Genomic DNA, 26700 nt, shown 5'->3' on the forward strand with positions numbered 1-26700 from the left:
GAAAGCCTGACTGCCTCACAGTGATGGCACCAGCCTGGTGTCTCTCCCACTGTTCCCTGCTGACTCCGGGGACTACTGCACATGCTTCTGGCACATTCAGAACTGGGAAGAGGAGAGAGGACTGGGGAAGGAATCCACAGCCAAGACAGGAAGCTCCCAGTGCCCTTTCACGATCTATCAAGAGCCAATTTCCAGGATGAGTCTCCTGAAGGCAAACGGGAGGTCTGGAGATCTGAAAGAGACGAGAGAAGGAGAGTGGCTCCAGGACATGTGGGGCTCTGTTGTAGACACAAGACACAAAACAGCCCGTCTTTGAGAACATGATTGGAATGAGCAAGTCCCCTGAATCTTTTCCTACTAAATCCATACCTTTCCTAGGTTTGCGATGGATAAAAATAATTAAACTGTCCCATGGAGAAATTTTTTTTAAAAAAATAGAGTTTTGGTGGTGTCGAATTAAAATTCATTCAGTATTATGTAATCTTTCAAATACAACAGTTGTTTACTCTGCTTTGATTTCTAAGCTTTCCTTTGATGACAAATATTAATATTTATCATTTTTCTGATGTTGGACTAATGAGAATCCTAAGTGTTTATGAGAAGGCATTTAAATATTACAGTATGGTGGATGTGTTTCTTTTCTGATTTATATTCCTCTATCTTGAACATCAACCAGCATTTATTTTTTTGTGCTGAACCCTGGGTTGTTGTTCATCAACATTTTCAGCAAACTTTCTATGGCCAGAACTGATGGCCCCTACACTTATTTGATGACCAAAGAGAATATGACAGTCCATCAAATAACACAGCACTATGGGAAAGATGTAGCTCTGATCTTCAAAGTGAACACTGGCACCCATGTGTAATGACCAGTAAGCAAGAGTAGACAGACAGAGCCACCTTCCCGGTTTAATGAAGGTAATATTTATTGAGTGCTGACTGCACGTCAGGAGCTGTGCAGGGGCACGCTTCACCTCAACCCTCTCACTTGATCCTCACAACCAAGAGCTAAGTAGTATTACCATCTTCATTTCACAGAAAAGCGACATGCAGAGAGGTTGAGTGCTTTGCTCAAGATTATACAGCTAATGACAAGCAGACAAGAGTCAGTCCTCAGAGCCAGAGGGTAGGCTCTTCTCCCTACTCCCTTTCTATGAGCCACTTCTTGACTCCCAGCATTATCTGTACAGCACAAATGGCCATCTACATGGCGTAGCAGTCTTCAAGGCAACCCAGACTTCCAGATCTTGACGGTAATGATGAGACATACCATCCTGTGCACCATAGGCCATGTGTTGCTTTATGCACAGAGACAGAGCAGGGAACCAGTACCAACAAGTCCACACACTCAGGGAGCAAATTTCTAAAGAGGGAAAACAGACAATATGAACACAGTAAACAAGGCACTCTCCCTAGTAAGGGGAGGAAATGGGAGGCTGTACCATCCAAGGAATGGTAAGAGGAGCTGAGGTCCAGGACTTCAAGAGATTTCACTTACCTAGGCTTCTATGCAACCAAGACGCGGCTAACCAGAGAAGTAATGGAGCAGAGCCCAGAAGTAGGAGGCACAGTACAAAGTTCAACATCAAATTCTAAGTTAGGGACCAGGTGCTGGGAGGTGGCATCAGCAAAACAGCCACCACCCCTGCCTTCATAGAGCTTACAGTCCAGAGGGAAGAGGGAACCGATCAAAAATCAGAGGTTAAATAAAAGCTGTAAAAAAGTAGAAGTTAAGGAAGCTAAAGACACAGGAACTAACCTACATAGGACTAAGAGAAAAGGTCATCATTCTGCTACTGACTGCATCTGTGACCCAGAGCAAGTCACTTCCCCTCTCTAGAACCAGGTCTTCAAATTCGTAAATTCAAGGGACAAGACTAGGTGAATTCAACAAACTTCCTTCAAGCTGCCTTCCAACCTATAAAAATTGTCATCTCTTCTTCCACCCATCGACAGACCCCAAACTGCTCTTCTTCCTTCCTCGTTCTCTTTTGTTCTGTTCCTCTGCACCCCTAGGGCAAGGGCTCTGTTCTTGATTTTCATTGCCACTTGGCAGAGGGATCAGTTCAGGAGGGAGATGGGCCTGATAGCCCATCAGAGGCAGAAGTGGGTATAGCAAATACCCTGAAGTGAAAAGGGACTGAGTTCTACACATGGAACCTAGTGTCCAGAGAGTGAGTAAACAGGTAAAAGAGAAGCCTATGGAGATGGCAGGCATTAGGGAGGCATTAGCCAGGACCATAACTGATGTTTTGACAAGACAGAAGGAAAAAGAAGTCGGAAAGCAGGTGCTCAGAGCAGCATGTCAACAGAAGGAAGGTCTGGACAGCAAAGAGCACACCTCCGATCACAGTAGTAAGATTCAGGGACAGAGCCATCACCCAGACAACACAATCCAGGCTCCATACTTTGATCTCCAGGCCCTACGCAGCCAGGCCAACCTCACCCAGGGCCAGCCCCTCTTCAGTCTCTATAGCCTACCACAGAGGCCTTCTTTCATCCCTTTGAGCATGTCAAGCTCTTTCCCCAAGTAAGGCCCGGGTACAGGCTGTTCCTTCTGCCTGGAATACCACTGCACCAGCTCTTCATAGGGCTGCCTCCCACTCGTCCTTTACTTAGGTCTCAGCTCAAACATCAGCTCCTCCTCTCTGGCTACCCTATCTTAATAGGTTACCCACCGCCTTTTATATCACAGTACCTTCAACTCTCCCCTCCTAGTACTTGGCATCTTATATGTGCATTTGTTTGCCTGAATATTGTCCATCTCCTCCACTGGACTCCTGAGGGCAGGGACTGTGCCTGCCTTGTTCACCGAGGTAGAACCACAGTTAGCACAGTGCCTGACATACAACAGGCCTCAGTAAATGCTTCCTGAGTGAATATGTTAATGATGAGCAAGGAAATGACTCACACGCAATAAGAACTGGCAAGAATATAGTTGGAGATTAGGTACAGAAACTGGGACTCGAGGCAGGTCAGAGATTATCCAGGTAGGAGCCCAGTGAGATCCATGGTCAGCGCAAGCATCAGCATCGACTCGGATTTGCTATTGGACCTGTTACCAGGCTGTCATCCCACATTCTACCTGCCTGCTTACCTTAACTTCCAGGTATTACATACTTCCAAATCCTGGGCCCACTCTCCACTTAACCTGCCCCTGGTGTGGGCAGCTCCTACCACACCAAGAGAGTGTCACAGAAACCTGGCCAACCCCAAGTACCAGACGCTGCTGTGCAGACCCCTCAAATCCAGTGATTTGTATTATAATCATGAGAGTAACTAATATATGCCAAGGGCTTTATACATACAGCCTATTCAACCCTCACAGCATCCATAGTCAGCTACCACTGTAACCCCCAATTTAAAGGTGAAGAAACAGACTTAGTCAAGAAACCTACCCATGGTCCCACATCTGGTAACTGGTAAAGGCACTTGCCTTCGTTTATAGATCTCGATCTCTGAGCTCAAAAATAATAAAAACGCGGGCACCTGGGTAGCTCAGTTAAGCGACTGCCTTCACCTCGGGTCATGATCTTGGAGTCCGGGGATCGAGTCCCGCATAGGGCTCCCTGCTCGGCAGGGAATCTGCTTCTCCCTCTGACCCTACCCCTTCTTGTGCTCTCTCTCTCTCATTCTCTCTAAGAAATAAAATCTTTAAAAATAATAAAAGTGAAAAATATAATAATAATAAAAATAAAAGCTAACATTTACTAAGAAATTACTATATGAGAGGTGCTGTGCTAATATTTTATATAGATCATCCCATTTTCTTCATACCTACCTATGAGGTATGTACTACTATATCCATTCTGGAGAAGAAAATAAAATTCTGCAAAGCAAAACTACTTGCCCAAGATCACCCTCACACTTGTAACAGAGTGACACATGTATTTGTGAACCCTAAGCAATGCTATTTATTCATGACATTAAAACAGAATAGCAACAGAGTAGGAGCCATAAGGAACTGGAGCCTTGCTTTCCAAGTGTGGCCCACGGACCAGCAGCATTTGCATCACCTGGGAGCTTGTAAGACATGCAGAAGCTTCTGGCCTCACCAGGCCTTTGCATATATAGTTCCAGCCAGTCCCCAACCCACAGGAGTTGGACTCAGCTGTTTCATCTGCGCTAGGAAGCCAAACACAGCTAATTCCTCTAGGCCAGGGAAGCGTTGGCCGGTTGTCCCTCCGAGTTCAGAGCCTAGAGGAAGCCGTAGCTTAGAAGAAGCTTTCTGCCCTGCCCCAAGGGGCCTAGAGACAGCCTCAGCTGCAGATTTCTCTGTGGCCACTGGCTGCTGAAGCTTCCGGGCCTTGATCTTACCTGCTCAGTCAGCAGATCCCAGCAATTGTGATTTCAAAGCGCAGGGCCCACCTGTTGTTTTGGTACCCCAGGATCACTTCCCCTCTTCTGAAGGTTCCAGGACCTCCCATTGATCAGGGCGGCCTCTCTGTGTAAGGACCACACAAGCTGTGCACAGCACAACTCCGGAGGGCACCATTCACAGACATATTTGTAAAAACAAAAAACGTTCCATCCCCCTCCACCCAACCATATTTTTTTGTTGTTATACCTCTTCATAGGCTCTGCATGTCTTTCCACCTCTCGGTTGCTTTTTCCTGCCCTCCTTAGGATCACTACCTCTCCATCCACCAGCTTCATTCCCAGGAGAACGTGAACAGGAATTGCCCAGGCTCCAGAGTTGAGAGAAACAACCTTACTCCAGCAGGTTCCAGCCTCCCTCCTCTGCCTGTCCTCTGGGCTCCAAGCACAGACACAATCGCCTGCTTCTGGGTATCATTTAAATGTCTCCTGGCACAGCCAAGTAGGTACCATCCTGCTTTAATGTGGGGACTTAAGACAGCATTGAGTTCTGGGTTTGGGGAGTGGGGTTCCCAAAATGAAGACATGGTAAGAAGACTTTAAGTCTTGCAGAAAATGAAAATTTTGTTCTTACCATATACCACACACTTCAGTGATTAAATGACTGCAGACCATACTGTCCTCCAAACTGTGCCCAACTAAAATATGCATGCATTAAACCTCATGAGGGAGTACTGATACTTCCACATTATCTATGATAGGTTTTAGCTCCAATAGCTTTGAGTCTGAGAAACTGCAAAATACACTGAATTTTAATGGAAATCTGATTGTTAATAAAAAGAGGTAAATCCATAACAAGGTACACTAATAAACACATAAATAGACTCAGAAAGAGTCTTTAAGTTCCAGAATACCATCAACGTGGGCCTTTTGCAAACCTCTTGGCAAGTTTCTCGTTTTTCTTTTCATTCCTACTTATATATCATTAAAAGAAACCTTTGGCCTATGTACAAAATATCCCTAAAATATGTAATTTTTTAACTTTATTCTAAACCCTCCAACAAAAACAGCTTTTCCCACTCTCTTTTTCTCTCTGTTAAGTCAACACAGTAGAAAAATAAAACAACTACATTGTGAAATGACCTCCTAGTGAGTAAAAAAGCTCAGGAAAGGCTGAAAAATGAAATTATGGTGCAGGTAATAGAAATTCAGGCCAAGAATGCTCCTGGATGTTGGATATAAGGTTTTAAATACAAATATTCAGATACAAACAAACCTAAGGACATATATTTTCTATAAGGAAAAAGAAACTTTTAAAAGGAAAGGGTCCCCATACATTATGGATAATCCAGCAAGTTAAAGACATTTAACCAAATTAGCCTAATTATTCTGCCATGAAATGGAGGGTGAGGGTACCTATAAAAAAAAAAAAATTAAATGGGCTCCCCCTGCTCAGCGGGGAGCCTGCTTCTCCCTCTCCCTCTGCTGCTCCCCCTGCTTGTGCTCTCGCTCTGTCAAATAAGTAAATAAAATCTTTTTTAAAAAATTAAAAATGAAACTAATCTTTATAATAGGTAGCTTCTCCGGAAGCATTCATTTCAGGCTACTGAATTAGAATGTACAAATGTTACTGGTTAAGCCCCACGCTGGGCATGGAACCTACTTAATTAAAAAAAAAAATTTTTTTTTAATAAAAATTTAAAGAATGTTACTGGTTAAAATGGGTTGTAGTTTATCTGAACAATAGTTTAAACCTTTACAGTAACGCAGCCACAGCTCATGAAAGCATGTAACTCAGTTTCTTTCTTTTGAACGTAGTTTTAATGGGTTAATATTTTTTTCAGCTATGAGGAATAAAACAAACTAATTATCAGGTAGAGAAACACAGCCTGAAACAAAACTGAGAATCCTGACTCAAGTGAGCACTCCTAGAGATACAAGGGCACTGGGGGAGAGAGTGGGGCATGGATTTCACTTCAAAAAAATCCCAGAACACAACCTATAGTTAGTTCATCAAATTCCAGGAGAGCTTTGTGACAAGGCTTATCATCTCTTTCACGCCCGAAGCCTTCAAAATGCTACTTTCTAGATACTTCTTTCCCGGCAAAGGACTTTCACCTGTTAGACTATACCTGATTCATTTCATGATGTTCTGTTGTTAGAATCAGTTGTTCTCATTCCTAAATGCACTTCAGAATCACGTGGGAAACTTAAAAAGGAAAATACCAATGCCTACCTCCCCTTCACACTCTGATTCAATTTCTCTGGATGGGACCAGCCCCCGGCGACTTGAACTTGCAGCAAGGGTTGAGAACCATTGGTTGAAAAGCAATCCAAACAGGTTAAAATTATGTAAAGAAGGAGGCACTATAATTGGGCTTAAATAAATTTACATGAGGAGGCAAAGTGCCTCAAATTCCCATCGTAATCAGATATAAGATGGTACTTTAAGGATCCCAGGGTTTTTTTCCATCAAATTTAGACAGTCTCGATTACACAGGAGAAATATATCTAGTTGCCCATAATACTCAAGTTTTTACCAAGGACTGAAGAAGTTTGGCACTTCACATGCGAGATAAAAACAAAAATGGTACAATTAAAAGTGATCTATTCCAGGGGTGCCTGGGTGGCTCAGTCAGTTAAGTGACTGACTCTTGATTTCGACTCAGGTCATGATCTCAGGGTTGTGAGATTGAGCCCTGCATCAGGCTCTGCACTGGGCATGGAGCCTGCTTAAGATTCTCTCTCTCCCTCTCCTTCTTCCCCTCTTCCCTCTCTCCCTCATCCCCCCCCAAAAAAAGTGATCTATTCCATCTAGTATTCAAAATATGATTTTTAAAAAAAAGGTAACATGGAGCAGGGTGCATGAGGTCAGACTTATTAACAACAATAAGAGTAAATTCGAAGCTACTGTTTCTTGAGTCCCAAGCACGCTCTATGGGTTGCCTCACTGGAAACCTAAAACACTGCTCTGCAAGAGGAATTATTACCTCCATTTCACAGATAATAAGGAAACTGAGGCTAAGGCTCCGTGAGACTAGGACACCTTTCACAGAATCACACTGCAAGTGACTGATAGAAGCAAGACTAGAATCCAGGTCTGTGACTCTCTGGAGTCCATTCTCTTAACCACTACCATCTCTCATCTAGACCACTCAAGAGTCTCCTCAGTACTGGCTCCTCAAAGTACAGTCCACAGACCAGCAGCATCAGCCTGTTAGAAATCCTGAACTTCTGGCCCATTCCAGATGTACGGAATCAGAACCCACAGCTTAAGATCAGCAGGAGATTCATATGCACATTAAAGTTAAAAAACACAGGCCTACCTGGACAATTCTCTCTCACAAATTCATCATCTTTACTGCAACCACACTTTTATTTTTTTTTAAGATTTTATTTATTTATTTGACAGAGAGAGACACAGCGAGAGAGGGAGCACAAGCAGGGGGAGTGGGAGAGGGAGAAGCAGGCTTTCTCGCGGAGCAGGGAGCCCGATGCGGGGCTCGATCCCAGGACCCTGGGATCATGACCTGAGCTGAAGGCAGACGCTTAACGACTGAGCCACCCAGGCGCCCCTGCATCCACACTTCTAAAAAACAAATCCTATCATTTCATTTCCCCAGTTAAGACTGTTAAATGGTTTCCCAAATGCCCTTGGAATAAAGTCCAGAATGCTTTTACAATACAGGTAACTGGACTTTGCGTAATATCTCTGGTGCCTGCCTATGCAGCCTGATCCCCCCACATCCCCCGAATCCAGTGATTTTTATACCCCAGACACAGAGATCTTCTTTCCACTCATCGAATCCCAATAACCCCCTCTTCCTTTCCTACTTCCTCCCTCCCTTCCCTCCTTTCTGCCTTCCTGCTTTCCTTCCTTCCTCTAAGCTCTTCCCTGCCTAAAACTGACCACCACCCACCACCACAACCAACTCATGTCAGCCACATTCACTGCTGTATCTCCAGCGAGTAACAGTGCAGTGCCTGGCACAGAGCTAGGAGCAGGATAAATGTGCTGAATAAGTACATGCTTAGGCTACTGAACAGCAAAGGCTGTTCCCTTTGCGCATCTGCTCTTTACTCTTTCCCATTTTTCCTTTCCTGTCCCCTACACCAGAGACCTCTCTTCTCTCACTCACCGCCTTATCAGTAACCTCATGGCTGTTGCAGTTGTCAGCCTTAGAGAGACACGCTGCCATGCCCACATGTCCATTGCCCTGCGGTTACTCACCAACAGGGTGATGACTGTTTCACTTTAACCCTGAGACACCTGGAATAGGCCCAGTCCTTTCCAGAAGTAGACAGAAGACCCCACCAACAGGGGCAGGCCACTTTTCAATCCGAGATTCAATAAAGAGATGGAACCATAGATCAGGGACCTCTCAGAAGGCAACATAAAGTCAAAAGCTTCACTATCGCTCTACCCACACAGAGTATGACTGAGCCAACAAGATCGATTATCAAAGTTGTGGTTAACTTCATACTTTAAATGGGATGGCCAACCTTGCTATTCTAAGAAACCAAATGGCAAATCCTTTTATGAAGCAGATACCTGCCTCAAGTTTAAATGGTGAATAACCACGATGTATTTTCATATATTGTTTACATTAACAACAAAAATAAGAGCTACTATTCATCTGTTGAGTACAAGCTACTGAGTACCTGACAACACACTCAAGGTTTTAAAAACACTATCTTATTTAATCTTTATCCTCACTTAATGGGTAGAAATGCTTATAATCCCTATTTTACAGAAGAAACCAAGGGCTAAGTTACCTGCCTCTTAGGGCAGGGCTGGGATTTAAATCATAGGCCTCCAACTACCACTCCCTATGGCTCTTTGCTATGTTTTGCTATTTGGATCACTTTCTCATCTGAGAAATCACAGACATGAACATTCCCAAAGAAACAGCCCCTTAGAAGATGACCTCAAAGGCTGAGATTTTTCTTCGCAATGTAGACATTGAAAGGAAAGTAACCTGCCACATCTTATATTTCAAAGCATTTCTATCTTAAAAGAGATTCAAGAAAAAGATGTGGGAACAGAGCTCAGGGGTGCTTATGAATGCAATTTCACAAATATTTTTTCAGTAGCTACCTGTGGTCAAGCACGTGCTGGAAGCTGTTAGCTGGGAGAGTGCTGGGCAGGGCAGGGTGCTACAGGAAGGGATGGGGAGACCATCGCCCATAGTGACTGTTTCAGGAATGTTTAGCCAATAATTTATAAAAATGTTAGTTTATTATCTAACTAGGTAGAAAGCAACTTTCACACAGGAGGTGAGGAAACTGCTTTAGTATCTGTGAATACATAATTGAAAGGGACAGTGTGTCTTCTAAAACAGAAGTAGTACATAATTCAAACAACTCATGTGTTCCTTTCTGATACCCCATATTAGAGGGTCAAACCGTAACTTGTATGAATACAAACACAGTATCAGATTTTGTTCTCAAGGGTCTGAAAGAACAAAAGAGAAAAAAGCACTGGGAGCCAAAACAAGACATTCCCAAAATAGAAAGGGAGCATACTGAAGTCACACGTATATACAAATAAAGAGAGGAGTACAGAAACATTTCCTAAAGAATTCCAGCAAACACTTACAGAGATAAGAATAGGATGAGAACACCAAGTAAAAGAAATCATGAGCCTGAAAGGTCACATACATTACTATGAGGCCTCCAGAAACCTGTCTCCTTGCAGAAAGGGCATGAGATGAAGATCATGGATCCCCCTCCTCATTTATAAAATGAAGGAGTTAGATTAGATGATTTTTAAGGTCCTTCTAGTCCTAACCCATTAGCTACTTTAATCCATGTGGCCCCTGCACCTGAAGAAAAATGAGCATATAAAGATGTTCAAAAAACTTTTGTTGAGGGGCGCCTGGGTGGCTGTTGGTTGAGCATCTGCCTTCGGCTCAGGTCATGATCCTGTAGTCCTGGGATCGAGCCCCCGCATCAGGATCCCTGCTCAGTGGAGAGCCTGCTTCTCCCTCTGCCCCTCACCCTCTCTGTCTCTCTCTCTCTCTCTCAAATAAATAAATAAAATCTTAAAAAAAAACTTTTGTTGAATTAATGAAACATTACAACCTTACCAATAAGAAGAGACTTTACAACAACTGGTCCTGGCCTGTGGCCTACAAAGAACAAATTAGAAGAGAAACCATTATCTAAACAGTTTCACATCTGGTGCTCCTTCTAGCTGACTGCTGGTAGAATGAAAATAACCCTGGACTTGGAAATAAGACACTTGGGTCTAGTCTCATCTCTGACACAAACCAACTTGTGTGACCTTGGGCAAATGGCTTTACCACCTGGGCCAGTTTCCTCATCTCTAAAATAAAGGTGTTATAAAGCTATATATAGCCAACATTTGTGGAACCTTTACTATATGCCAGGAACTGTTCCAAGATCTTTGTCTTAAATTTAAATGATCTCAAAGGTTTTTGCTGCTCTAACATTTAGTCTGACTACAGAGGAAACATGGTATGATGGAAAGATTCCAAATTCTGTACTCAGAAACGTCGGACTCCCTTCTCGTTCTGTTAGGTGGGGTCTTTTTTTTTTTTTTTTTTTAATTTGACAGAGTGAGAGAGAGCACAAGCAGGGAGAGTTGGAGGAGAAGCAGGCACCCCACTGAGCAGGGAGCCTGATGCTGAGCTCCATCCCAGCACCCTGGAATCATGACCTGAGCTGAAGGCAGAAGCTCCTGACTGAGCCACCCAGGCGCCCCAGGCGGGGTCTTTTTTTAAGCAGAGACTGTTAAACAGACTACGTTATCTGAGTACTTCTGTTCCCTAGCTGAGTTACTTTGGACAAGTTGCTTAACTTTAGTTGCTTAACTTAGTTTTCTAATATGTGAAAAGCATATAAAATGGTTCTGTCTCTCATATAGCTTTTGGGAGGATTAAATTATAGTAACTAACTGTAATATATATTAATAAATACACATATATTACATTTTATTACTAGGTGTGTGACCGAGGACAAATCATCTTCTCAAGGTTTTTCCTCAACCACAGATGGGAGGTACGGTGTTATGAAAAGAAGTAATGTGAACATTTTGTAAACTGTCAAATGTTAGCCGTGTTTGAAAGCATGCATATTCCCTAATACTTGGATAAGCCTATACAATACTCCTCTAATACCTGTAACAGCATATACAATCAATGACAACGGCAACAATAATAAAAGACATCTTTACTAGACATATCTCTCCACTCCCCAACACCAAAAGACTTTTTCCTAAACATCTCTCTAGTCCCCGCTCACAGCCGGTGGACACAGAAGCTGGCAGCCAAAAACGCAGGGCCATATGGAAGTTGTAGTTCCGAGTCAAAGGGCTGATCCACAAAACGGCTGAAATGAGACTTCATTTCCCAGGAGACACCTCGCCGCACCAAATGGCACGCTGGGAGATGGAGTCCCAACCTTCCGGGAAACAGGCAGCGGGACTCCAACTCCCAGACGCCTCCGCTACGCAGGCCGCCAGCGGTAAAATGGAGCCGCAGAGGGAGAGTGCGCGCACACCCGGCTTAACAGGTGCGACTAGGGGCCGCTCTTAGTCCCAGGCCCAGCACAGGTGAGGGCCTTTCTACAACAACCACCGGGATCATTTTCTGCTGGTCCCCAGCACATTTCTTGAGAGATCCGGAATAACAAAGCAGTAAGTTTGCAAGTGGCAGACTTTCACAAACAAGACATTTAGCTTTCCGCTCCAACCAGCATCCTTGGGCCACTTGGGCAGAGATCTTTAAGCTCTCTTTTCCAAGATAGAACACTGAGTGGCTGGTCCAAGGTAACACACCAGATGGAGAATTTGATCCTAGAGAGGAGCCTCCAACTCCGGTTCCACTAACCAGCCTCCCCTCTCCACTCCCCTCCCTCCGGCCCCACACGGATATACGTTTAAAATCCCCACATATTTTTATATAAAAACTACATTAATCCATAAAATGCCAAACGAGCTTGGAATCGAGTTACCCCACCAGAAAGAATTCACTGCTTTTTAAAATGTTTTTAAAACATCAAATGTAAGATAACTCCCAAAATTCTGCCTTCCCTCTACCTACTTGGCTCCTTTCTTTGGCACACGTTCAGCCCCTTCCCTTTGGGGAACCCAGAGCTGGGTGTTTAATACAGTTCTTTTGGGGCAGCGACTCCTGCTACTTGCCTGTGAGACTGGAAAACCCTGCAAAAGCGGCCCTTGCCAACTACACCACCAGGTCTGGGCGCTGGGGCGTCCCTGGAACCGCTGGCGTGGTCCCATGCCTCAGTTTACACCCTTATGCAGCAGATGAGGGGCGGGTTAGGGCTGGTGGTCAGAACGGGTCCTGAGGTTCAGGGGGTAGAAGGGTCCTTGGGGAAGACACACCACCACCACCACCCCAGGAGCTGTGCAAGCCAGACCCCGCCCCACTGGACTGCGGGTGTATGGACCAGACGCGCGTGGAAAACAAGACCCGCACCCCAGAAACACTCTTCGACTGGGGCTTGCCCCCTGCCCCTACCTTCCAAGATCTTGGCAGCTGGGAAGTGAAAGGCAGAGGGAGGGAGCGCGGGGCAGGAACGGCACCTGGGCGTGTGCCCACGAGGGTGGCCGCCTGAGGGACCCTGGAACAGGAGGGCAAAAGTCCCGCGACTGGACGGAACGGAGAGGGTACTACAATTCCCAGATGGCGCCGCGGCGGGGGCGGAATCTAAGATGGCCGCTGGCCTGAGGACAGAAGTGAGGGCCAATAGGCATAAAGTATGCGCCTACACCGAGCCAATCAGAAGCTATAATGACAATAACGCTGATTCAGGGGTGAGAAATATTGTTTCTCTCCGGAGAGCAGCTGAGGTGACAATCCCGTTGGAAAGGGATTTTTGTCATAAACTTCACAATCTTTCTTTTTTTCCAAATGGCAAAAGAAATAAGATTCTTCAGGCTGTGCTGCCTTTTTTTCCCTCATTTCCTCCTAAACGTGTTTAACTTACCACCCCTCCCCCGCCACGCCCCACTACTCCTCACAGGTTGGATTTTCTTTCACTTCCTCTACTCACTCTGGATCGTGTTTGAATCCTTAAGCCTTCTTTTCTTTATGTTTTTCTCATAACACGGGCTCGCAGACCTTTACTTGATCGACTTTACGACTACGCTCGGCCTTTCCTGGAATCCTAACTAAAATTGCACCGGGAACTCCCTTGTCCCTTCCTTTCTTCCTTTTTTGTGCTATTTTTCTACTTAGCACTTGTACTTACCAAACACTGTATGTAATTCATTTATCTATCTTTTTTTATCGTCTTGTCCTCCAGAATGAAAGATCTAGGCAGATGAAGATTTTTGTTCTGCTTACTGCAATACTTCTAGCACCTGGAAGTATGTTTGGTATATATATAGTAGGCACTCAGTAAATATACTTTAATTGAATGAAATCTAGAGTAGCCTTTACTTTCTATTCTCCCTTTCTTCGATGCAGATCAATTAAATCCATCTCTTGACGACCATGGGGTCCTTGTGCTTGCTCCCTTTTCAAATTCAAAATCATTCTCTCAATATAGTCTAGAATGCTGGAGAAATAAATCACTGATTCAGATGCAATTCCTAACTTTAAGGTGTTTCTAGCCTAGAGGAGTATGAGAAATAAACTTAATTTTGCAATAAATGCAATTGCAAATTTCAGAGCAGCTAAATAATTGCACAAGGTCATGCAGCTCATAAGCAGGGACTAGAATCCTGGCCTTCAGACTCTTGGTACTACATACCATGCTTCTTATAGCAACCTCCCATCAGGATTGCCTGCTTCCCTTCTCTTTCCTACCAAACCTAGTTCTAAGGAAGAAAATATATTTGCCAGTCATCTTTTACATTTAAGGAGAAACAAAGAGCAATTACACTTGGACAAACACTGAGATATTTCCCTACTTATCCTGACACCATTTACCTTTTTCTTTTTTTTTTTTTAAGATTTTATTTATTTATTTGACAGCGAGAGAGCGAGAGGAGGAACACAAGCAGGGGGAGTGGGAGAGGCAGAAGCAGGCTCTCCCCCGAGCTGGGAGCCCGATGCGGGGCTCGATCCCAGGACCCTGGGATCATGACCTGAGCCAAAGGCAGACGCTTAATGACTGAGCCACCCAGCTGCCCCCCGTTTTTTTTTAAGATTTTATTTATTTGACAGAGAGAGAGGGAGACACAGCGAGAGAGGAAACACAAACAGAGAGAGTGGGAGAGGGAGAAGCAGGCTTCCCGCTGAGCAGGGAGCCTGAGGCAGGGCTTGATCCCAGCACCCTGGGATCATGACCTGAGCTGAAGGCAGACGCTTAACGACTGAGCCACCCAGGTGCCCCTGCTCCCCCCCCCTTTTTTTTAAGAGAGACCAAGCCAAGCGGGGAGAAGGAGAGAACCTTTTTTTTTTTAGAGAGAGTGAGAGCAAGGAGGGGAGAAGGAAAATCTTTAGCAGGCTCCATGCCCAGCATGGAGCCTGATGCAGAGCTGATCTCACAACCTTGAGATCATGACCTGAGCCAAAATCAAGAGTCAGACGCTCAACTGACTGAGCCACCCAGGCATCCCAATTTCCCTTTTTTTTCCGCATCACTTTTTTCTTTGGCCTGCTTCATTACATGCAGGTGATTACACCAAGTCTTAGATCTCTCATCCTTTCTGATGTTTGAACCCCATGGAGAGTAGCGAGGTGTCCTACAAAATGTCCTGATGTGAAATACTGATGTCCTAGGAAGTTTGGCTCTCAGAGAATGTCACTGTGGATTATGGTCAATTTACAGGTCATCACACAGACACCATGGCCACAAAGAATACTAGAGAATTGTGAATAACTAGGTGAAATTGAAAACAATCACAGATGAAACAGAAATGTGATCAATTTGTATACAGACTAATTTTGTGCATAGAAATTAAAACCCCTGCTCAGGCTTCCTAGCCTAATCTGTCAATTTGGGGTTGTTTCCTATAACAAAACAGTTCTTTCTAGCTTTTATGAGCACAGACTCAGCTCAGTGGTACCAGCTTTCCTCAGCTAAGTGGCATGAGAGATTTCAACACATGTGTCAGCAGCCAGACTTAAATGTGGAAGGAATCATTGAGCCATATGAAAATGGGAAGCTCAACAACTAGACTTTTCTCCTGAGACAGCATCAACCTATAATCATTACATCTTCTACTTAGCAATCAAAAGGCAAATGTCATGAATATATTCAGGATCTAAACAGTGGTATCTAATGATTATTAAACCATTGTTAGGCAGCCTAGTGTGAACATATATGTATTATGTGAACTGTGGGTGATGCTGTTTGCTGGGCTCAGCCATGACCTTCAGAAATACACAGATACATACATAAGAAGCATGAACACATGGCACTTGCCTTGGACCCAGAATGTCCAAGTGCCAAGACAATCAGTGCAGGATGACTGTCTGATATGCAACTTGATTAATAATCACCAGGAGGTGGTATCTTTGAGTCCTCCCAGGAGTATATCCTGAGACAGATATTCAAGTGCAAGTCAGTAATTGCAGGAAACACCAGTAGAATAGGAAAGTGAAATAGGGAAGGGAAGACAGACAAAAAAGCATGTTACTACAAGGGGTGATTGAGCTTAATCCTCCTGGGGAACTCTAGAAAACAATGTAGAACACGTGCCATAGACTGAGCTATCCCACCAAAGGGACAAAATAACGAGGTTGTTTAAATACTAACTCCCATCAGTCGGTATGTGGGGCCGTTTTCCAGGGCACTTAAGTCCCTAGATCTCTAGGCATGCTGTCTGAGCGGGCAGAGTTGCCTCAGTGTGCAGAGAAAGCCAGAGATACAGGTGCTGCCACTGGAAGTCAGGCTGGTATATCCTGAAATGGTGAGGGAATAGGGGTACTGGCAGGGTGCCAAGAGTATCTCCAGGTGGCTCTGGGTCACCCTAAACTCATTGCTGAGACTAGCAGAATAAGAATAATTCCAAACTTAAACACATACCAAAACCAAACCAAACAAAAAAGCAATCTACCACCTTGTATACTTCATCATGTGAAAAATTAAGATAGCACTTTCTAAATTCTCAATAACACACACAAACCAAACAAAATCTATAGCAACAAAAGCCTCTCACACTGGGAACTCCCTGGAGACCTCAGGAGAGGCTCCAGTGGGACTGGGGTTTAGTAGAGAGGGGAAGAAGGACATCAAGAAAAAGAGAAGAGGGAATTCAAAGAAATATTGCTGAAGACAATATGTTATTCATTTCATGATATTGAAGAAACACAAATAAAGGGCTTCAGATCTTTAAGAAATTATCATTAAAAGTGCACAGACTGTGGTCTTCAGACCTAGAAAGAGTTTTGTGCAAGACCTCTATGGGTTGTGCCATTATAGCACTTCTTCAGAGCAAATAGCTTTACTTGAAGTTAGTCACCATTTGTTTGTCTGTCTATTTATCATCTATCTCCTCCAAATAAAATGTAAGCTTCATGAAGGCAAGAACTTTGTTTATGTCTTACTCAGTTTTAGATAGGCAATAAATACAAAGCAAATAGGGCAAGTACTAGAAGGGCCTGACACATTGTACTACTCATTACACTCAGGTAAGCCATGAAGTAAAGAGACAAAAGTGACCCTGCAAAAACCTCCCATTATCACAAAGCTTGAGACTGTCCTGATGTGTAGAAAGACCAGTGGTCACGTCAATGGTCTACTGGTCTTCTACTTAAGTCAAATATTTCCAACAGCACCCTCTTCAAGCATACAGGACCTCCAGGAAAATCTTTACCATGGAAATAGAATTTCAAAACTAGAAAGGCATTCGAGATCAAAGAGATCAACTCCCTGAATAATTCATCTCAACTATATGTTACAGGTCATAATCCAGAACTTGGGGATATTCATTTAACTGGTAAAATCATTTCTAACAGGAAAACATTGTATTAGAAAAAAAAATGATGTGTTGTTTCTGTAATACAAAGCATAAAAAAGGCTGGGAAACAGCTGTACCCAGATGCTCACATCTCCTTCACAAATTTCTCAGCCCATAATCATTCAGCTTTTTGGCTGTTACGGGAGAAATCTGGTTGTTAATAAGAACCATCTCGTGATATTCTGAAAATTCTCTAAATTTTTCCCTTTTTTTACTCTCTCCTCTTACTTATCTCTTTGTTGTTCTGTGTTAAATATATTCCTTGGGTGGATTTGTTCATCAGATATTTAGAGATCGGTCTATTTTCCTATAGTTAGTGAACATATGCATGCTGTCTCCTTTTAACTATGCCTCATAAATAATCACACTTAATCCTTCTTACTGCCATCTTTTGCAATCATCTTCCAGTTACCTAGAACATACGGTGCATAAAACTAAGCTCAGTGTCCAAGCTGTGATCTCACTAGGGTGGCTCAAAGATAAGCTATGATTTTTCATCACTCTCTTTCAAGAAATTATGCCTCTAAACACATGGCCCTGGTTTCACTACATTTCATCATTCTTGAGGAAAAAAACGCTTTAAAAACATTTCTTAAAAATTAAAAAGCATATTTCTTTCGTAGAGGACTTAGTGCAGAATGGGATGCAACTTCACTTCAGCCCAGTTTTTCATGTACTAAGGGTTACTCTGGGCCAGCCACTGTGCACTGGGCTGGGATTCACGGATGAATTAGACACAGTCCCTGATATTGTATGGTAACAGAAACCAGAAACAAGTAAACAGGTGAACAAATCTATGTGATGCTTTAGAAGCTAATACCAGAATGAGTCGATTCTGCTACCTACAGTGGAGGAAAAAAAGAGTTCTAGGCAGAAGCAACAGGACATGACAAGTGCCAGAGCTCAGGAGTAGGGCCGTAGGGAAAGAAGCTGGAGGAGTCCTAAGAGTCAGCTCAGAATGGTTTCACAAGCACACTTCTTAGTTTGCTAAAGGGCGATTGAGAGCCTTGTAACTATTAAATGAATGCTTGATTTTGAGGCAAACAGAAAAATTCATTCAACAATTATTTATTGAGCACCTACTGTATGCCCCAGCATTGTTCTAGGTTCTAGAGGACACAGCAGTAGATAAGTCATTAAAAAATCCCTCCCCTGTCTGAAAAACAAACTGAGGGTTCTAGAGGGTAGGGGGGTGGGGGGATGGGTTAGCTGGTGATGGGTATTGAGGAGGGCACGTTCTGCATGGAGCACTGGGTGTTATGAACAAACAATGAATCATGGAACACTGCATCAAAAACTAATGATGTAATATATGGTGATTAACATAACAATAAAAAATAAAAAAAAATAAATGAAAACAAACAAACAAACAAAAAATCCCTCCCCTGGAGGTGCCTGGATCGCTCAGCCAGTTAAGCATCCGACCCTTGGTTTCCACTCAGGTCATGATCTAGAGCCCTACATCAGGCTCCATGCTCAGTGGGGAGTCTACTTGTGATTCTCTCCCTCTGCCCCTTCCTCACACGCTCATGCACTCTCTCTCAAATAAAAAAAATAAACATTTTTTAAAAAATTCCTACCCTCGTGGAACTTCTAGTAGAGAAGAAAGACCATACACTAATACACAAATTTATAATCTATCACAGGATGATGATAAATGCTATGAAAAAAAATGCAGAGTGAGGGGCCAGAAGATGAATCTTGGGTGGTCTTCTATTGGTTAGAGTGGTCACGAAGGCCTCTTTGAAGAGGTGTCATTTGAATGAAGATTTCAGTGAAGTGAGGGGGCCTCAATAAAATGAGAAAATCAATGGAAGAATGTTCCAGAGAGAGAAAGAGAACAGTATGTGCAAAGTCCTTAAAACAAGAACAGGCTTAGCATGGTGGAAGAGTAGCAAGAAAGTCCATATGGCCGGAGGAGAGTGACTGAGAGCAAAGCCATGCAAGATGAGGTCAAAGGTAACCAGAGGCCAGAGCGTGTAGGCCACAGTAAATCTTAAGGGACTATGTTAAACAATTCCATAAATGTACTTGCCAGATGTTGTATATAGTATGATCTATTTGTGTAATCATTAAAGGATTGTGTTATACATATAATTATCAAGGTCCATAATCACTCATCCAAAACTTTGGAGACAGGTGTATTTTGGAAATTAATCTTACTGTTTTTAGGAAAGGTAATATATGCCTATACCATCTAGTGTGTGACATGCCTAGAGCAGTCTTGGGACAGCAACCTGTCATCAAACATTGATATTTCTGCAACAAAACACATATGGGATAAATAAAAACTATAAATAGCCCCTATCAGGCCAGCCTTTTGGTTTTCAAACCTTTTTGAATTTCGACATTTGCAAATAAGAGATTGCGAACCTATATTTTCATCTGTGGTAGAAAACTGGGAGCATCAAAATGGTTGTGAACAGTGGTTGGGGAAATCAGATGGGATGGGCAGCAGGAGTATCTTTTATTCTACTTTATACAATTCTGAACTTCTGAACACAATTTTTTTTACCATGTATTGGATATGTCATTGAAATAACACTAGTTTAAATTTTTAAAAAAATAAAATAAATGTGGATTCTAAGGCTTTTATTCTTATAGTCTTTGGGTGTTCAACAATATGGACAGTATTATGGGAAAATATTTTAAGCAAAAAAAAGTAATAGAAAAGATTTTGAGTATGCATTACAAAATTGCTTCTGAATTTAAGTGTTTTAGTCATGACATTCAACTTTTGCTGTGTCCTCTGTAGGCTTTTCAGATTTTCGTTTTTTAAATATGTTTGTGGACTGGAGAGAGTCATAGTATCCAGATGACTTTGTAAGGAGTATGAAAATTCATTTCTAAAATTCAGTATAAAATGTATTTTTAAAATTTATGGTAAATCAGATTCCCTAATACTCCAAAAAGTTTCATCTGTTCCCTTATAGAACATGGTCCATTCTCTGGACTTGTGGTTGTTTCTGTTTTGTTTCATTTTGTTTTTAAGGCGAATCTGTGAGGTTTTTGTCTGTTTTGATAACAGGATGTCATGCTTGTGATAAGTACTTGCCTGAAAGAGATTTATAATGCACAAGCCCCTAAAATATTTAGACATTCTAAAATTGTAATTTGCAACCTCCCTGTTTCCTACCACTCTCCCCCCAACAAAAATTCAGAGAGTTGTATTTAACAGATGCTGTGTTCTGTGGTGAATGTTATTGGCTATGTGGCTGAAAACTGTAATTAGCCATGCCTCACTGATTCATACATGAATCGTTTGGAGGTTTATTATTCCACAAGAATGTTAATGAACATGAATACAAAATACTCTGAGAGATTTTCTTTTTATCTTGGTAAAGTACAAATGGTAAGGGAAAAATAATCATTTAAAGTAACTAATGAAAAAATACTCCATATATAACTAGATCCTTGATTTTTTGAATGGTAAATAAGACTGTATAATTTGTTGGAGCCCCTTCTCTATGAAACCCATAGTGACTTTACACACATCAATTAATAAAGCTTCAGGACCCCTACCAGGTAAGTTTTAATAAAACCCAGGAGTCCTAACTTTTCTGACCTTTGCTCTAGTTTCCAGCTAAGAAACTAGCTGACAAAGATGCTTTCACATCTTTGAAAACAGAATGGGCATGAAACCAACGTTCACAGTTCAGGTGTCATTTATGAGTAGTGTTCTCCTATGAACCTAGTTGGAAATAAAAGTAATTTAGGGGAAATGATATTTCAGCACTGCCTTAATCTAGCAGGGATTTTCTTCATGAGAAAATTAAACCAAACACAAACTGGAAGTATGACTTAACTGGGCCGGCTTCTGCATTTAGGGTCACCAAAGCATATTGTAAATGGAAATCATATTGCTTTAGAATCCAAGAACAAACTCTACTTTTGACCTTTAGAAAGCTCATGATGTATATGCCCACAAAATAAACAAAATAATTTCAAAGTAAATTCGTTGAGTGCACCTGACCTTTGAAACAGAGCAGATGATGTTAATCAGATTTGTACAACTTTAATCTAGCTCAGCCTCCATCTCTCCATGTAGTTTTTAAATATCATAAAGAAGAGTCTCACAACAGGGAATCTCTCAAATCGGAATAGATTTAGAAATGGAACCAGATGTATGACCTTGCCTCAAACAATGAAGTATAACTCGGACATGTAAGCAAGTGAGCATTATGACTATAACCCAATATAATGTGCTCCTGAGGAAAAGTGACTTTTTCAAAATACTAACTTAAGCACATTGTAGGCAGGTTTTCAATATTACAGTGAAATGTGTTTTGAGTCCTGATACTGTGTGAGGCACCTAGGGGGAAGTTGGAAATGACCTACATATTAGAAAAAGGTGTTCCATCTGACCACTGCAACAGGTTTCATCCAGCCATAACATTTCTGCATTTGGGACTTTGAATGTCTGAGCCACAGTCTTTTTAGAATAGCCTATTAGGTAACTTGGTAGACATATGCTTATTCCCAGCATCACCTCCTTTGGGTAACCAACCCTGACCCCATTCCACAGTAATCCTTCTCAATCTGAGTAGCTCAGATGGAGCTGATCACATTTATTCCTTCCACCAAAGGGTAAGGTGAAGGTCACGGCGGGCAGGCAGGAGGGGGGGGTGGAGTTGGGGAGAGCAGAGCGTGGTTCACAGAAAACGAGCTGGATCAAAGCACTCCAAGCTATTTGGCCACATGATTGGTTCAGGGATGGGCACATGACCCAAGCTAAGCCATTCTCTTCAGGTGTTCCGTGAGAGAGACCAAAGGAGATGGTCCCTCCTTTTCTATGATAACAAGCTATAATGGTACTGATGTGGGGCTGCTGGCTGCCCTGCCCACTTAGGAATTAAGTCAAACAGGGGCAAGCAGAGCTGAGGGATGAAAAGAAGAAAAGTGCCAGCTGGTATTGCATCACAGAATCCAATTTTGCCTAAAGCCACCCCTTAGATTTGCCAGTTCAATGAGCCTTTTCTTATTTAAGTTCATTTGAATTAGGGTTTTGTTACTTGCAGCCAAAGGAGTCATGGCTAATTCATAAAGTTTAGCTAACAGATACACTCTTAAACTACCCAGAATAAGGAAGTGAAGTGAAAGGGATAATAGTCTTTCATTCACTTGTAACTTGGAGATTCCCAGAACCAGAGCCACACCAGCCTCTGCTTGACCAGCATCAAAACTGTGCATGCAGCCCACTCCAGTCACTTGAGGACTTGAAGATGCTTAGCCTGGAAAAGAGAAGACAGAATATGCCTGCTGGGCTTAACCATGGGAAAGTCTATTTTGTGAAAAAAGGGTTGGATTCATTCCGTAGAATTAAAACTCAGACCAACAAGTGCTTGTCACTCAGAGAAATTTTCTATACAGTGTGATGGATAACTTTTCTAACAATGAAAGCCATCCTAGCAGACATAATGTGACCCTCTTCTGGCAACACCACTTCCACTGAGTGAGAGGTTAGACGAAATGACATCTGAGACGCCATCCAACTCTGATTCCTTGATTCAATCAAAGTATGGTCATGATGATGATATTTGTAATTTATCATAAATCATCTCAACCTTTCAACAAATCACAAATCAATATAAATCAATCATATAAAAGGAGGCACCGAGGATGGGAAGTGTCAGAAAAGATTTCCTAGAGGGGATAATACTTGTACCATTTTAAATACAAATGCAACTTGGTTTATGTTACACCATGTTGAAAAACATTGCATTCAACTCTAATTCTTTAAAAAAAAACTATTTTCCCTATAATATCTTTAAATAATGTCTTTTTAAAAATGTAAATACACTTATAATGATAATATGATAAATGCACTATAAGCGAACAAACACTTTCTCATGTCTTGGGTGTTTTTGTAAGCATATAGCTAGTAAGCATTAACACAGCAGTGTATACTAGACAATCTCAGCCAATGAATGTGAGTCCCCATTATTGCACACTATCCTTCACCTCTGAGTTGAGCGTATTCTATAAAACGGTTGACCCTTGAATGATGCAGAGGTTAAGGGCACCAACCCCCTGTGCAGTCAAATATCCGAGTAAATTTCACTCCCCCAAAACTTAATTACTAATAGCCTACTGTTGACTGGAAGTCTTACCAACAAAAACAATCAATTAACACATATTTTGTATGTTCTATGTTTCATGTACTGTATTCCTACAATAAACTAAGGTAGAGAAAAGGTAATGTTACCAAGAAAATCATAAGGAAGAGAAAATACATTTATAATAATGTACTGTATTTATCTAGGAAAAAAATCTGTGTGTAAGTGGACCAACACAGTTCAAATTTACATTGTTCAAGGGTCAACTGTACATGTTTTTGCTTCTCTTTCTGCCATTATTTTGAGTACCGGCAATTTGTTTTGTGTCCTCAAAAGCATTTTTGACACACAATGCTTAACAATGCATAACAAAGTGACAGCACCATGCTAAACACTAAATTGCGAGTTTTACAGAAGTTCAGGGTGCCTTCAAGAAGTGTTTAAGAAGACAGCAAATTGGAACTGAACAATATCTTTTGGCATTATGAAAGGCAGCATAAACACCATTGCAGCCAGGGACGATCAACAAAAGATTGTATGGAAGTTACTTGGAAGAAATAATAATTTCTTCAGAAGGCACATCATGATATAAAGAGTTTTACAGAGAGCAGAAGTGTAGTTGCCATGTGAAGGACTGGAACACAACTCCATGGGGACAGTGGTAAGAAGACCCAGTATAGCACTGCTCACAGTAGCATTCCCATTTTTAGAAATGGAACACCCCATCCATCTCCTACCTTCCCTCTACACAGGGTGTAGAGTGCTGCCAACCAAGAGGGAAAGGCATTCAAGACAGAACACATGAAAAGGAAAAGAATTGTAAAACAAGGCATTTTAGAGAACTGTAAACAGTTTCATGTTACTGGAGAGGAGACTATGAGGGGGAAAGTAAGAAAATGAGACTGGAAATGTAGCCATATTAGGAAAGTGCTGAAAAAACATTCTCTTACATGTAGGACTTGACCTGTTAAACAATGGGGAGCAAATGATTGGCTTTAGCATGTGCGTGATATAACCAAATTTGAATTTTAGAGAAAAATCTCTCTAGAAGCACTGTGGAGGCTTAATTGGAGCTGGATATACTCCAAGAGGGAGATTAGGGGGGAGGTCACCATTAACAATTAGATGATTTTTTCTGGCCTGTCAAATTACTAAATTAAAGTAGTAGTAGTAGTAGTAGTAGTAGTACACATCCCCATGGTATAATAAATGGGTAAATTTCCCCAAAGCTATTTGCAATATGAAAATCAAGTAAGAGCTTTTGAAAGGTCAATGCAAGGAGTTCATGTCCTTTGACCCAGTTATCCTATTTCTAAGAATCTACAGTAAAAGAACAGAGATGTAGACAAGTATTTACTTAATGATATTCCTTCCTACAGCCTTATTTCTAAAAAAATTAGAATGTTAATGTTCAGCAAAAAAATAATGGTTAAATAAGCGAAATATGCCACTGCCATTTAAAATGTTTCTAAAAATATTCGACATGGAAAATTGCCCGAGGAATAATGTTAAATGAAAAAGTACAACACAAAATCAAACATACAGTCTCAGTCTTCACAAAGGTATATACATTTAAAAACTGGGAAATACATAAAAATGTAATTGCTGCCTATCCCCAAGTGGTGGAAATGTTAGTGATTTTTATTTTCATCTTTCTATCTTTCTGTATTTTTGATTTACTATCATGAACATGTATTACTCTTACAAACAAGTATTAGGTTCAATCATCTGCAATTGCCTGCTATGGACTGAATCTCATTATCAAAATTCATCTGTTAAAGCCCTAACACTCAATGTAATGATACTTAGAAACCAGACCTTTGAGAGATAATTAAATTTAGATGAAGTCATGAAGGTGGGGCTCTCCTGATGGGATCAGTACCCTTATAAGAAGAGGAAGAAACACCAGTTCTCTCTCTCTCTCTCTCTCTCTCCCTCTCTGCATGAGCCCAAAGAAGGGGTCATATGAGCCCAGTGAGATGGTGGCCATCTATAAGCCAGGAAGAGATCCTTATCAGAATCTGACCATTGTAGCACTGATCATGGACTTCTAGCTACCAGAACTGTGAGAAAATAAATCTCTGTGGTATAAGCCCCCCAGTCTATGGTACTTTTGTTATGGTAGCCCAAGTTTACTAATACACTGCCAAAACTGACTGCAAAAATGACAATTCCATACAACTCAACCTACTTAAAAGAGAAATAAAATAAGAGGCAATCATTGAAAATGCCCTTGCAATGGATGCTAAGGTCCAGAACTAAAGCAGTAACAATAAGGATGAAAGATGCAAAGGATATTAAGATAGTATGTTTTATAACTCAGTAATTGATGGGATCAATAAGATAGTATTAGTAAATAAGAAAGAGCATCTAGATAATGAGTCCAAAGTTTTTACACTAAGAAAGTGGGTGATGACAATGGTCACTATTCAAGATAAAACATATTTAGAAAAACCTCTTTGGTAGCTAGCCTCTTAGATGGTCCCCAATAATCCTTACCTCCTGCTACCCACAGCCTTGAGTATACGTCCTTCCTCACATATAGCTTGGTCAGGAATCTACCTCATGTATAACACTGCAGAAATGATGGTGCACCACATCAGAGATGAGCACTCTGGAAGAAGACGGCTACCATGTTGTGAGGGCACTCAGACAGCCTATGTAGAGGTCCACATGTTGAGAAATTGAGGCATCCAGCTAATAGCCAACAAGGAACTGAGGTCTGACAATGGCCACACAAGAGAGATTACAGGCAGATCTTCCAGTCCCAGTCAAGCCTTCAGATTACTGCAGCCTGAGCTAGCACTTGACTGTAACCTCATGAGGCACTCTGAGCCAAACCACCCCACTAAGCTGTGCCTGGACTCCTACCCACAAAAACTGTGAAATAACAAATGCTTATTATTTTAAGCTGCTAAATTTTGAAGTAATTTGCTACAAAACAACAGAAAACTAATATAACTGGAGTTGATTAATTTGGCCATCTAAAGAGATGAATATTCCTTGAGGACAGGAGTCATGTCTTAATATTTAAAGCCTCTTGGTGCATGTAGTACATGGTCTATGTTCAATAAACATACTGCAAGCTAGAAAGGTAGAAAGGAGACTGGAAAAGCTGGCAACATAGTTGGGACACCTCCTGGTGGGAACCTACTAAAAGGTCATAAGATATAAACATTCAAGATAAGGATTTGTTTGAGAAAAAATGTGGTGAATGACTTTAGTGTTTGGTACTTCTTTTTTTTTTTTAAGATTTTATTTATTTATTCATGAGAGACACACAGAGAGAGAGAGAGAGGCAGAGGGAGAAGCTGGCTCCCAAGGAGCAGGGAGCCCAATGCAGGACCCGATCCCAGGACTCTGGGATCATAACCTGAGCTGAAGGCAGACGCTTAACCATCTGAGCCACCTAGGCACCCTAGTGCTTGG

General features: G+C 41.9%; 1 protein-coding gene across 8 annotated transcripts in view; it reads right to left on the reverse strand.

The window, feature by feature from the left end:
- Positions 1 to 12961, reverse strand: part of FHIT (fragile histidine triad diadenosine triphosphatase) — a 1472419-nt gene extending 1459458 nt beyond the window's left edge. For all 8 annotated transcript variants that reach the window (XM_073901470.1, XM_073901471.1, XM_073901466.1 and 5 more), the window contains exon 1: positions 12822 to 12961. The gene's annotated coding sequence lies outside the window, so the exon portion shown is untranslated. The remainder of the gene's footprint in view (positions 1 to 12821) is intronic.
- Between the last annotated feature and the right edge of the window lie 13739 nt (positions 12962 to 26700).

The sequence above is a fragment of the Callorhinus ursinus genome, unplaced genomic scaffold, assembly GCF_003265705.2.
Source record: "Callorhinus ursinus isolate GAN/ISIS: 27379988/994484 unplaced genomic scaffold, GSC_fseal_2.0 scaffold15, whole genome shotgun sequence".
Lineage (NCBI taxonomy): Eukaryota > Metazoa > Chordata > Mammalia > Carnivora > Otariidae > Callorhinus > Callorhinus ursinus.